This window comes from Phascolarctos cinereus, unplaced genomic scaffold (assembly GCF_003287225.1).
Source record: "Phascolarctos cinereus isolate Bilbo 61053 unplaced genomic scaffold, phaCin_HiC Scaffold_7;HRSCAF=346, whole genome shotgun sequence".
NCBI classification, from domain to species: domain Eukaryota; kingdom Metazoa; phylum Chordata; class Mammalia; order Diprotodontia; family Phascolarctidae; genus Phascolarctos; species Phascolarctos cinereus.
This window is the reverse complement of record NW_027556180.1, coordinates 24,840,715-24,853,792: the sequence shown is the minus strand read 5'-3', so window position 1 is coordinate 24,853,792 and position 13,078 is coordinate 24,840,715. Positions and strand designations below refer to the sequence as shown.

Genomic DNA, 13,078 nt, shown 5'->3' with positions numbered 1-13,078 from the left:
AAATAATTTCATCCTTTGTACTTGTATACCCCATGCTTAGCAAAATCCTGTCAGGTAGTTAAAAATAACAACAGCAACACTAAAAAATGTCAATTACATGATAATTTTAATTAATGTAAAGATAACATGCTGTTTTCCAAATGTATGATTTAAGGTTTTTGAACATTATTACTGATTGATAAAAATTAAAAAGGCCTGGCCCAGCATGAAGTCAACATGCCCTTGATATACAGGCACATGACCCAGGAGGACAACTCTTTCCAAAAGTTCATTCGCTCAAAAGACAATTGATAAAATTTCAAACATATGCACAAACGTATCAGTGCACATATATTGGTAAAGATGAATATGTGTGTATGTGTGTATAATGCACCTTAATGAAGATGATTGAGCAAGAGATACAGACTAAACACACACACACACGTACACATCCGTTTATATATGCATATATACCCACAAACTTAAATACAGCCTCTACTTAATAGAGAGCTACAGTTTCACATACATACATACATCCATGCATATGTGGGTATGTGTACACTTTATTTGAAGGCAGAGACAGTCTCTGGTGAATTGTCAGGTAGTAGGCCACTCCACAGTACCTAGTAGGAACATAGTAATAAATTCATTTTAATTGATTTCTTCTTCCATATTGTTGGACCTAGGATAGTGCTAAGCACCTAATACGTACTTAATAATTGCATTTTTTTTTCATTGTCAAGGTGTATCCTTCCACATTATTCCTCACCCACATTCCTGACTTTGGCCCATCTCTGATGCTTTTCTAACGTAACTCATAACTTTCACTGCTCACAAGATATTTCTCACAGGCTTTGATATTTATGGATTATTTGGCATGCTGTAGTGACAAGCATGCTGGATTGGGGAAGAGAAGATACAGGTTCAAGTCTCAGCTCTACCACTGCGAGACACTGGGTAGGTCCCATATCCTCATTGGGTTTTACTTTCCTTATCTGTAAAATGAATTGAGTTGGAAAAACCACTCCATGATCTCTTTCATCTTCACATCTATGATGTGACCTTATGATCCTATGTTGAGATTTACTGTTTCTTGACTTCACTTCTAATGTATAATCTGCTACAGGGCTGTGAGAATCTATATAAAACCTGTTAACCTGAATTGTAAATTGCACATATCAGGTCTTTTCAAGTCAATTCAATAAGTTTTTATTAAGTGTCAGGTACTGTGCTAAATGGTTGGGATACAAATACAAATAAAATAGATCTTTATCCTTAAGGAGCTTATAATCTAATGGGGGAAGAGAACACACAAGGAAGCAGAAAGGGGGGTGGTGTAAGGCAGGATCTCTTCTGGGGTACCTGGCACCAAATAGTACCTAGACAGAGGGCTTCTTGTTCCTTGGAATTCAAACCAAGAAGACTGGAGATGAAAGGTGGAGAGTTAGCTATGGGGGACAGATTTAGCCCTCTATAGAGAAAGGTTTTGGGAGGAGGTTAATGTTCCACCCTCCAACCTTCCAATCAGAGTGGAGAGAAAGAAGTCTGAGGGAGCTGGGAAGGCACTGAGTATCCACAACTGAGTTAAATAGCCTGGATCAATTTTTGCATATTGTCTACTAGAGGAAACAAGGGCATCTGCTTGGCAATGGTAATAAAAATCCTTTATTTGAGTACTGACTAGGATGCCTGACAAGAAAGCTTCTTTAATACAAAAGAGATTTTCCTAGGCTTTTCCATGTTCTTGGTCTCTATGCAGCAATTTAAAAAATCATATTGTCCTGATTTTAAAAAAAAAAGTCATCAATATTATCAATGGATTTATGTTCATTGGTTGATAGGGTAAATTTTTATGTCATGTCTGAAACATCTAAATCCTTATAACACATTGCTTAGCAAAATCCTTTGTTCAAAGATACCAGTAGGAAACCACTGTATTTTTTTTTCACAATTCTGGCTAGTTCAACTCTTTTTTCCTAACATTTTTTATATTATTTCTACAATATTGCAGGCATAATTAAGGAGCCCTCATTCTTTCTTCCTGGCAGGTTTCTTTCTGACTTGCTGGACTCTGACTTCCCACAAAGCTTCTGCATTGATCTAAAAATTATTTAACTTAATGCTGAAGACACAGAATGGCTCTGGCCTTGTGAAGTTGTAGGTGACCTTCTGTCACCCTTTGTGCCTCGGTGTTCACTCAGATCTGAATTTGCCGGTTACTTAATATGTCCTAATTATAACCTTGAGACAAAGAGAAGAGAAGTATTTGGTGATTAGGTCCCTCAATAGGAAGTAAGTTTAGTGCTGAACCTCCAAATGACTGCCTTATTATAGCTTGTAAATTTGGCTTAAAAATATTCCATGAGTAAGCAATACTTTTAGCTCTTCTTAATGATCAAAATTTCATTGTGTTATGAAACAACCTTGAATTTTTTAGAGCACACCATATAATACAGTTTAAATGTAATATATTGGATTTTTTAATGAATTGTTATATAAAGGTTATCTTTGGCTTATAAGTTATAAAAGGCTGTATAATGAGTTAATAAAAATATGATGAGGGAAAAAAATCTTCATGGTAGCAGTAACATAAATCAAAGGCTAGAAATACTGCAACATCCCAGCACACACTGGTATCGCAGACTAAATGAGCTTTTAAATCCAAATCCTACTACAATCATTGACCTGCTTCACAGCTTCATTCTTTTTCATTAGTAGTCTCTGTATCTAAAATGCTGTCTTTCCTCACCTCTGTCTTATTAAACCTCTCAATTGCTTCGAAGTCCAGCTCAGATATCATCTCCTACCACCAGACTCCCTTCCTAATGCCTTTTATTGTTAATAACCTCTATATAAATTTGAACATTTGTCATATTTACTCATATGTGCACATGGTACCTTCTACCAAAGTAATGTAATCTCACTCAGGACAGGAAATGCTTTGTTTTCTGCTTTTGATCTTCTTGTTCATCACACTTTGTCACAGTGTGTTTCTTTACGGTTGTATTCTTAAGATTCTAGAAAGATAACCTTTATCATATGCAGTAAATATTCTAAAATAATACTAACACTCAATGTACAAGCATTTTTTAAAATGTCTCTTATATGTTAGGTCCTAGTGATACAAAAAACAAACAGTGATGATCGTGATTATTAAAAATATTTCTGTCACTGTTATTTGTAATATGGTTAGTGTTCTAAAATTTTTATAAGAACAGAAACATAGACAGTTATTAGAACAAAGTGATATTCTTGAGGTCTATGAGTTCTGAGACCCCAAAATTCAAGGGCAAATGATGCAGGTCCTGCCTCAAATGAATTTGACTCAAGCTTTCTTTCAGCCAAAGGCAAGGTTTCTTAGAATACTAATTGGGGTGAGCGAGATTCCTACTGAGTCTATGCTATTGGCCAGATTTTAAGAATCTGAACACTTTAATGGACGCAAGATGGATCTTTTATAGATAATGACTGTGGGAACAGAGAAGGGGTCTAGAAGGAATTAAGGGTGGGAAGTGACTGAGGGTAAATCAGGAGGTAAGGCTGGCCTAGGTTAGAGGTAAGAGAGAATTGGAAATTTGGGCATGGGTCCACAATGAAAGGATTAATTGGGAAGGGCTTATAGCCCCAGGTGAATGCCAGAGACCTAGGCCACATGGGAAAGTCCAGTGTTTTTCCTTTTTGGGTTTCAGATCCCAAAAACATGGTCTTTTCTTTTTATGGGTTCAGATCCCATCCCCATCAGTACGAACACTTATCCAAAAAGAAAATATTCTTTTCTTCATAATCTATAATTTAGGAATACATATTCCTTTTAATACTTAAGTATGTATAGTTGACATGTAACTATATATAGTTGAATTCTATATCTATATCATTTAGTGGCATATTGCAGTATTTTCCATTAGGAGATATTCTTAAGATTCTTAAGATATATACTACAGCTGTAGAACTTAAGAGACCAGTGGAACAAAGCAAGAAAAATTCATTGAGAATCTACTATGTGCAAGAAATTGTACTCAGTGGTCAGGTTACTCACCAATATAAGTACAAGACAGTCCCTTCCCTTAAAAGGCTTACAGTCTACATACAATACATGCATATATACACAAATATACATACATACATACATACATGCCCTGTTTATACTTTCAGAATACTGTCACATATATTTTGCAGTTGTTCAAGATTTAATATTTCTTTAATTCATATTCATGCTATGTTTTTTTTACTGTTTCTTGATTTAAAACTATGAGCACTCCTTCACCAAAACATATTAAAAAACAATGATATTCAACCAAACATTAGAATATTAGACATTTCCAAAAGTACTTGAATAAAATGTCCTCAGCTACACATGAAACAATTCAATGTAAGCAATTAATAATATAACAAATGACAAGGTATAAAATCTATGGGCTATCAAATCCCTGCTGGCAATATGAAGGTTACATTATAATTATTTGCAAGACAGATTTCTTTCTTTTTTAATCAGCTACATTTTTCTTAGTTTCACCAGAGAAGAGACATCCAGGTTACTATCCAAATCTCTACTTATTCTCAGTAGCAACATTCTAGGTGATCATAGGATCACCTTGAGGCAGAAGAGACTCAAAGGCTATTTGTTCTAATGCCCTCATTTTAAGGATAAATAGCCAGATGTGTCAGCTAAGTGACATGCCTAAGGTACTATTTGTAGTCAGTCCCAGAGGTGGGATTTGAATCCCTGGCCTTTAGTTCTGGACACTTTCTGCAAACCCATAGATAAGAAAAAAAATGATAAATGGCATGCGAGTTGTACAAAATACACGCCATAAGAGTTTAAATGATCAATTCTTTGTATGAGAGGGAAACAGATCTGTTCTGACACACATCTAGTGCATTTTAATAACTTGTGATAATGTCAAAATCTTGTCCTAACACAATCTCACCTCTCAGGGAAGACCAGAATGTTAACTTCTACAGCCAACAAATGGTACAGGTCTCTTCCATTAAAAACAATGAACAAAAATCAATGTCTTTGAAATTTGATTTTGAATGCCACAATTTTTCATGCTTAGATTTTGTCTAGAATGAAAAAAAATATTGCAATGTACAGTGAAAAAAAGTCACTCTGTTGGTTTGTTTGCTAGAATTTTTTTTTCCCCAGAAATCTCCATTTCTCATTTGGATGTTTGGCAGTATGCAGACAAGCCCTAATGAGGCAATAATCTTTAGGCAGGGTAAACAAAATCACAAATAATTTACTAAGGTTTCAAATTGACTCTCCTTTTTCTGTGATTATATAAAAATCAGAAAATTGCAATGTTTTCAAATTGAAATGAATAGAGCTGGTATTCCTCAAAATACTGATAAAATGTAATTTTGGAAACTAATATTTCAAAGATGTTTTTATCATATTCTTAATATATGACTTTATGTGATGAAAATTTAACTGGTTCATAGGTGGTATCCCAGCATTCTTATAAAATTCAATTCAAAAACCATTTATTATAGTTTTTTATCTATTATTTCTTCCCATCTTCTGCAAATAATCAATAACCTTTCCTAAAGTCAATAACCTTTCCTAAACAAGTTAAATTTCACTTTCTTGAAGAGAAAAAAAATCTCATAAAGTATGATATAATTCATGAAGAAAGCATCATGGTAAAATATGGGTGAGCCCAGGGCCAGGCACACTGCCAACTTTTTTTTTTTTAATGGTATGAGTCCTCCTCCTCTATCTTCATTCTTGCATATAGTCCAGAATGGATTCAGTACTGGGGCAATCCATGCACTAATTAGAGGAAAATGAGACTAGTGCTTCAGTAACATATTATTTTAACTTTAGGTTTTGGCTCATGCCTAGTTCACCCCAAGTAAGGGAGTAAAAAATTACTCCATGTGTAATATGAGTTAGTTATGGTAAAAGATTTATTTCCTGCACACACACACACACACACACACACACACACAGCTATGAGACTCACCATGAGCAGTGAATGAATAACTTAAAACATGTTCTGATGGGTCCCAATAATATGGTCCAGCTTCATATCCAGGGATGTTGATAGATGGCATGATTGCTGTCCAAGGACCAAGTGGCTTAGCTACAAAAGGTGTTTCATTAGTTTGCCTTCAGCTGAAGGAGGGTTTTCTTTTTCTTTTTTCTTGCCAGAAAAATTAATAATGATATATCTACTAAAATACAGAAGAGTTATTTTGGGTATCTCTTCAGGAGGAAGCCCAATGAACAAATCATAGATCTTGATCTGTTGAAGCCCAGCCTAACAAACCTTGTTCTAGCTGAATGGCTCGGGCCATCATAGGACAGCTAAACAACCACAGCATTCTTGATAAGAGTGCACTCTTACTGTGAAGGTATGCCTGGAATTCTGTTATGTTTATTATTTGTTTTCCTTAGATGAGTTTGTATTTCATATAAAAATACAAGGGTATAAGTCCTTCTTCCAAACCACTTAATTCTGATTACACTAAGACCCTATTTTCAAGAAGAACATATGGGAATGTATGTAGAAACACATCTAGGATAACTGAGATTTTTGTTACTGTTGTCACCAAGGGAAAAAAAATAGAAACCTATTTGCTTAGTCTGAGCTAGTCACTTTTGAATGATAGATCAAAGGCACATATTGCAGCATGCTTATTGTATATAGATTGCTAGAAATTTTTTTTAAGACTTTAGTTTTCTATATTCTCCTAGTTAGAAAACAGTAGCATCTTTAGCTGTCATGGGCCACCTCAATACAGTCTGTCATTAGAAACAGTGGTGGTCTTTGCTGGAACATCTGCTAATTCCCTTACCCTGGGATTGAAAGAAATGAAGGGGGAATGGATATCTTGAATATCTTTGTCATCAGATCTCTTTGTATATTTTTCAACAAAAGTCATAGTATGTTTTTCAGCAAAAGTCAAATGAGTTTGGAGCTGTGTTTCTGTGCCATGAAATGCTGGGCCAAATAGACAGAGGAAAATTTGTTCAAGAACACTGATTTCTGCCTCATCAAAAGTTAATATATTTTTCATTCAAAAAACAGGTAAAGCTTCATTTAAAAAAATAAAACAAAAAAGAAAGAACCTACCAACTAGTCAAATAAATTCTTTTTCTTTCTTTCCTTTTTTCCTTCCTTTTTTCCTTCCTTTTTTCTTTTCCTTCCTTCCTTCCTTCCTTCCTTCCTTCCTTCCTTCTTTCCTTCATCTTTTCTTTTCTTCTTTTTTTTCCTTTCTATACTTTTTTATCATCTTTTTATCATTTCTATACATATATACATATGTATTAACATATAGAAACATCTATATGTGTGTATACTAGATATATATTTGAATCAAGTGGGGTATAATTTCTTTGAGGGCACAGATTATTTAATTTTATCTTTTGCCTAGCAAATAGTATTATGTTTGGGACATAATAAACTCAATAAATTAATGTTGAATTATCCTAGTACCCTCTTCCTAAACTGACATGCATAAAAGCCACTGCAAGTAGTGGCAGAATGACATCAGAGAATCATGGAATTTCACTGTGTTTTGCCAATTTTCTGTCAGGAAATGACCTGGGGAAGTTGTTTTCAGATGCTAATTTCCTTAAATGACCAACATGTGAGGGAAATAGATGGGCTGCCTTCCTATGGGTGTGGAAGACAAAGTGTTTATTTCTGAATGTACCATGTTTTCATGACATAAGGACAAGGCATCAGAGTGGGGCAGGAGTGGGGAACCTGTGGCCTTAAGGTCACATGTGCCCCCTCTAGGGCCTCAAGGATGGACCTTTCACTGAATCCAGACTGCATAGAACACATCCTTGAAATTTGGATTCAGTCAAAGGGTTGCACTTGAGGACCTAGCTGGCCACATGTGGCCTCAAGGTCATAGGTTCCCCACCCCTGGACTGGGGAATGGTTATTTTAAGTTCTTGGTGCTTATTTTAATGCCTTTATTTTGAACTTTCATTTCATTATTCCTTTTTATGTAATTGTGAGGGATGTCAAGTAATTAATGTTGGCTAGTCACCCTGGGACCCAGCAGCAGTGAGAGGGAGGAAGGGGGTCTTGGAACAAGAATTTGTGTAGCTTTAAACTCAATCTCAGTATAAATGCCCAGAAGTAACACTGGGGGTTGTTAAACTTTGAAGACACAACAGAAATGCTGGGCATATGACAGACACACTCAAGTGTAAGTGATTTTTGCCAGTTTTGAGAGAGAGGGGAAAAATGAATGGAAAAAAGCCCCATTTTATCACTTCTTGAATTATTTAGAAATAGCACAGGAGATACAAACTGCTGAGTTGTTTCCAGGATGTAGATAATGCATCATGATCAATAAGCAAATGCTATCCTTAACTTAAAACAAAATTTAATAATAAATTATTAAATAAACACAAATTCAGTGGGCTCTGTAGTTTATGCAAGTATACATGACTACTGAGTGCTGCATTCCAGGGCAAAATGAAATTCCTCTGAAGTTTTAGCCGTTGAAATACTTCACACAGATAGATAGAGATAGATATAAATATAGATATAGATATTATTATATACTATTATACATAATTATATATTGTTATATAAAATTATATATAGTTACATAGTTATTATATTGTTATATATAAATGCATATATGTGTATTTGTATATGTGTGTATGTATATACATACATAGTTTTCCACATATATGTATATACAGAAACACATATGTATGTATGTATACATACTATTTTCCTGACTCAATCCTACTTTTAAAATGTATTTGATTAAAAGAGTCAGATTGTATAGTATAATGACAGGGCATGGCACTGGGAATCAGGAAATCCTGAGTTCAGATCCATCCCCTGGTACTTACTACCATATGACACTGGGAAAATCAGTTCAGTTCTATAAGCCTCAATTTTCTTATTAATAAAATAGGAAAGTTAACTTCATGGCTCAAACAGTCCCTTGTAGCCCTAAAGCTATGATTCTATGATCATATAAAGGAATCACAGAACTGACAGAACTTTTAAGATATCATCTAGTGTGGTTTCTCTTAGGAGAAAATTTTGTAATTCTTTCAGGCAGTAGGTATGTCATATTGGGGATTATAATTATATATGTTTAGGCTTTATTGTTCTATAAACTATTTGAGGTCACAGATAGTATCACATTTAAATACTGTATTTCCCCTTGGGTTTTGTTAGAGTGCTTTAACCATGGTGAGTGCTTAATACATATTTCTAGAATGAATGAATGAACATAAGAAAATGGCCCTCTTCCTATAAGTCTCAAGAAGACATCTTCTACCATAAATTGTGGTGACTTGTTTAATTGTCTTAACCATGAAGAAAAATTTCCATATGTTCTCTTGGTGCATATTTCTATTTCTTTTTGTTCCAATCTTTGTAAAGAGCAAGTGATCACGGTATCTTGAAATAATCTTCAAAGTCCAAAAGGACAGTTATCAGTTCAGCCTATATCCTCTCCTCCACTTTAACTAGCTTTAACTCTGGATTTTTCTGCCTAGGAACATTATTATATCCATTTAATCACATAGTTTTCATTGGTCTTAATAGGAACTTCCCTAATTTTTTTCTTCTTAAAATGTGGAGAATGAAATAAAATACTTTAGAATCTGACCAATGCCAAATATTTTAAAAGGTGTTGAATTTTGCTAGACGTCAGATTGGCAACATATTCTGGAATTAAAAAAAAAAAACTATGAAGACATAAACAACTTTTTTGCTGAACAATAAATGCTTAGAAGTTATTTCCTTAATGTGCATGTTTTATTCCAAAAATATTTTGCCTATATATCCATTATAATCACAAAAAATACTGTGAGACAGGTTTCCTATTAAGTAAAGGTTAAAAAAAATAGAGAAAACAGTCCAAGAAGAAACCTATGAACATATGAATTAATTGAAGTTGCGATTTATTCAATACATTGAAATTAAAGAAGAAATCACTCAATTACATCAGATGTAAAAAATACTCAAAACACTAAGATTAAGGTAATTTTAAAATTATCTTTACTTTTTATCTTTTTAATATAATATTTATATTTTCCCTTACTCTTTGCTTTTCCCTTTCAAAGAGAAGGGAATCCCCTTTAACAAAGAATAACAATAAAAATGAAAGGAGGAGGAGGAGAAAAAGGGGGGGGAGAAAGAGGGAGAGGGGGAGAGACAGAAAGAAAAAGGTAAAAAAAGTAAAACAGAGAAGAAGATGAAAAATTAAGCAAAGAAATAAGTATTAAAGGTGCAAGAGTAAAGACAGCAATCCAGCAGAACTCTCCCAACATTCTCTTCTAAACAAGTTTAAAGTAACACCTCAAATCAAATCTTGGAGAGACAGAGCTAACCAAAGCTCAGAGTGACACATTTTTTTCCCCCAGTGTGAAACAATTTAGGAAGTCAGCAGGTGTGATCTATGAGTTCAGGGTAGGAGCCAGCATAGGCAGGAGCAGGAGCAGGAGAAGAAAATCTAGGAAGTGATTGTGATAGTGACAAGAGCAGCAGCACCAGAAATTCTCTACCGAGCTGTGGTAATGTAGTCAGAAATATGATGTAAAAAGATTACAGGGGATACTTTGCTGCCACTGGATGTATCTGAAATGGATTGACAACTTTACTGCCCACAATGAGTCTTGGGTCACAGTTCCAGGATGGAAAGGAGTATTAAGGTGTTTTGCTGCACGGAAGCCGGAGTCATACTTGGGTAAAGACCAGAGATTTCAGAAGAGCAGTGATCACATATCTCTTTGATCATACCACCTCTGATGTACTGAAAACATGCATACCCCCAGAACTAGTTCTGAAAACAGCAGCATGAAAAAGCCTACATATTTGGATAGTGCCTTACCAAACCCAGATGAGCAGAAACCAACTTTAACTTCAGGTTCAAAGTAAAGAAATAGGATGAGAAAAAGAGCAAACAACAAAAAAGAAATTGACCCTAACAAGCTACTAATGTGACTGAAAAGATCAAGACAACAATATAAAACTAGTTACAAGCAAAGCCTCAAAGAAAAATGTTAATTGGACAAAAGATCAACAGAAATTTCTGGAAGAATTAAAGGAAGAAATGAGTGGCGGAGGCAAAATTAGGGAGAAAAAATGAGAATGATGAAGGAAAATTATAAAAAGAGAATTAACAGCTTAGTAAAAAAGGCACAAACAATTTTGAAGAAAATAAACTTATAAAGCAAAATTGGCAAGTGGAAGAAGACATACAAATCTCACTGAAGAAAATGATGACTTAAAAATTAGAATTGGGCAAATGGAAAGTAATAACTCCATGACAAGTGAAGAAACAATAAAATAAATTAAAAAGATTAAGAATATTAGAAGAGAAGGTGAAATATTAATTGCAAAAATAAGAGATCTGTAAAATAGATTGAGGAGAGACACTTTAATAAGTATTGGACTACTTGAAAACAATTTTTTAAAAAATAACATAAATTTTATTTTTCAAGAAATTATACAAGAAAAGTGAACAATATTTTAGATACAGAGGATAAAATAGAAATTGAAGGAATCTGCCTATCACATCCTGAAAGAGACCACCAAATGAAAACCCCCGACATATGAAATGATATCTAAAACCTATTTAAGGTCAAGGAAAAATATTAAAATAACCTAGAAAGAAACAATTCAAATATTGTGGAGTCGCAGTCAAATCACATTAAGATTTAGCTGCTTCAACATTAAAGGAGCAGAGGGTTTGGAAGATGACATTCTTAAAGGCAAAATACCTAAGATTACAAGCAACATTAAATATCCAGGAAAACTTAGTATTAATCTCCAGGGGTGGGGGGGGGGAAGGATTTAGTGAAATTGAAAATTTTCAAGCATTCTTGAAGAAAACACCAGAGTTGAAAAGAAAATTTACTGTTTATACACAAGACTCAAGATAAGCATAAAAAGGAAAATATAAAAGAGCAATCATAAGAGATTCAATAAAGATAAACTCTTTACATATCTATATGGGAAGATGATAAATGTGACTCTTAAGAACTTTATGATTATTAGGCCACTTAGAAGGAAACTACATAGACAAAAAGCATGAGTATGAGTTGATTATACTGGAATGATCTCTCCTCCCCTTTCCCCCCACCCCACATACACTAAGGGGTAGGGAAGACAGATGCACTGAGAAGGGGAAAGAGAGAGTAAAAATGAGGGGAAATTTTCTCACATAAGAGAAGTTTTAAAAGAAGAATTTTTATAGAGAAGGACAAAATGGGAGGGGAGTGGGAAATGAAACTTCACTTACGTTAGAATTGATTCAAAAAGAGAAGGATATATACACACATATAGACATATACATATATGTATATATGATATGTATGTATATATGCATGTATGTGTGTATTCACACACATGCACACACACATAATATGTTGGATATTGACATCTATCTTGCCCTATAGAGAAATAAGAGGGGAAAGAGATAAGTAATATAAGGGCAGGGGGAGATTATGATAAAAGGGAGGGCAGATTAAGGGAAATAGTGCTCTGAATCAAAATAGACTATTGAGGAGAGAGAGAGTGGGGGAGGTAGGAAATAAGGAAAAGAGAGGGGGGGAGAGAGAGAGAGAGAGAAGAGAGAGAGAGAGAGAGAGAGAGAGAGAGAGAGAGAGAGAGAGAGAGAGAGAGAGAGAGAGAGAGAGAGAGAGAGAGAGAGAGAGAGAGAAGGATAAATGGGATAGAGGGAAATACACAAATAGTAATCATAACTGTGAATGGGGATGGGATGAGTTCACCCATAAAATGGAAGCAGGTACCAGAATGGATTAGAAATGAGAATGCAACAATGTATTGTTTACAAAAGATACAAATAAAACAGACAGACAAACAGTTAAAATAAAGTGCTGGAGCAGAATTTATTTATTATGCTTCATTTGAAGTTAAAAAGAAAAGCAAGAGTAGCCATTATGATCTCAGACAAAATAAAAGCAAAAACAGACCTAATTAAAACAATCAGAGAAACTACATTCTGATAAAAGGTATCACAGACAGTGAAACAATATACAAAACAACACAAACAAAAAGAAAACCTTTTAAAGCAAGTTTCTCTGATAAAACCTCATTTCCTGAATACTCAAAAAATTTTTCATGTATAGGAAAATGAGTCA

At 34.3% G+C, this 13,078-nt stretch overlaps 1 long non-coding RNA gene across 1 annotated transcript in view; it reads right to left on the bottom strand.

Annotated features, from left to right (window-relative positions):
* Positions 1-524: 524 nt before the first annotated feature.
* The window catches only part of LOC144454826 (uncharacterized), a 45,598-nt gene continuing 33,044 nt past the window's right edge, over positions 525-13,078 (bottom strand). The window contains exons 2-3 of the long non-coding RNA XR_013483368.1: positions 5,946-6,065; positions 525-602 (exon numbers count right to left, since the gene is read on the bottom strand). This is a non-coding gene — a long non-coding RNA (uncharacterized LOC144454826). The remainder of the gene's footprint in view (positions 603-5,945; positions 6,066-13,078) is intronic.